Here is a 1,494-nt window from a genome sequence, read left to right as displayed (position 1 = left end):
TTCCCCAATTTAACATGCCAGTAGAAGCGTACGCGAGGCAGTGATTTTGATTGTGTGATGCGAAGTCTCGTTGTAACTGTGATTAACTTTAGAACAACTATATAACCGTGAATCATAATCAAGATGCAGTCTCATCGTCATGGCAAAGTGAATTATTGCATGACTCGGCGCTGGTGTGAATTTACGATAAGTCTTGATTGAGGTATATCAACAACACCCGTCGGCAGGTGAGGGTTTTATTTAATCATCATCTATTCTAGAGAAGCTGCACGGTCATCAGTGGTATCTGTTCTTTCGAGAGCAGTTACTATCTTCATTTACAGTTAAAGGCTACCTTGTGATTAACCTTCGTCTGTGTGAGTGCACACAGGCTGCCCGAACTCTTACGGGAATCGTCACCTTAGTTGGAGCGAGTAATGAGTGGATGGGCAAATATCTATTAGGAACATTACGAATGTGAACTGTGGACAGTTGGGCATGTGGGTCTCACGGGAAGCGTGCAAGGGATAAGTCCCTGCAGTCTCGCTATTCATCTGTGTCCTCGATGGCTCAGATGGATAGAGCGTCTGCCATGTAAGCGGGAGATCCCGGGTTCGAGCCCCGGTCGGGGCACACATTTCAGCTGTCCCCATTGAGGTATATCAACAACACCTGTCGAGGGGTTCGGTTAATTATCATTTAGTCTTCAAGGTCTTACTGTACGCCCAAGATGGCCGTAGACAAGAGTACAGTTAAACGAATCTAAATTCAGAATAGTGTAATTTGGTAATGTTCAGGCGAGCGAGTGTTTGTTGTAGTTGCATCATCATAATAGTCCCACGTGACAGTGTAAAATTAATTGCTTAACTCTGAGTGAAGCTGGTATCAAAATTCTATGTACGTAAAGAAAAGACATTGTTCTGAAGGATAGAACCTGATTCATTGTGAAGATAAATTATGAACATAAATGTGTCATCTTAAGGCCCGTAATGGAAGACGTTAGGCTGATAGTCTGTCATTAAGTGCTCTTTGATTAACTACAGATACCAAAGATTACTGTAATAGCAATCCCTTGGGATTGTAACATGTGCTTTTTATTTATTTATTTATTTATTTATTTCATTATTTTTTATTTATCGATTGCTTGCGATAAGTAACACCGAGAGTGGGAGAGAACCATCTTTGAGAGCCATACATCTTAGGGAAATATAAAAGTCGTGGTCTGTGTGCTTCGGACACGTAACAAAATTTAGGCGGGCGTTGGCCCCTTTGCGCGGCCGATTTAATACATTCTGTGTGGCGCCAAGGCTCTCAAGTGACTAACCACTGACGCCGATACATTAGTAAGAGTACGCCACTCATATCACCTTCCAGCATTGTTTAGTCATAATGGTAGTCAGGTGGAATAAATCTCAGAGTAATAAACTGCTCCACTCTGCTAACTTCCACGTTGTCCTCAATTAAGCAGTTGAGATTCTGCAGAAAAGGATGAACTTTTTGCCCTGATTTACTAAG

General features: G+C 42.0%; 1 non-coding gene across 1 annotated transcript; it reads left to right on the top strand.

The window, feature by feature from the left end:
- The first annotated feature begins 538 nt into the window (after positions 1-538).
- Trnat-ugu lies at positions 539-612 on the top strand. The gene has a single exon. It is a non-coding gene; the product is annotated as a tRNA-Thr (tRNA).
- The last annotated feature ends 882 nt before the right edge of the window (positions 613-1,494 follow it).

This window comes from Schistocerca americana, chromosome 8 (genome assembly GCF_021461395.2).
Source record: "Schistocerca americana isolate TAMUIC-IGC-003095 chromosome 8, iqSchAmer2.1, whole genome shotgun sequence".
Lineage (NCBI taxonomy): Eukaryota > Metazoa > Arthropoda > Insecta > Orthoptera > Acrididae > Schistocerca > Schistocerca americana.
Note: the sequence above shows the minus strand (reverse complement) of the source record. Positions and strands in the feature narration are given on the sequence as shown.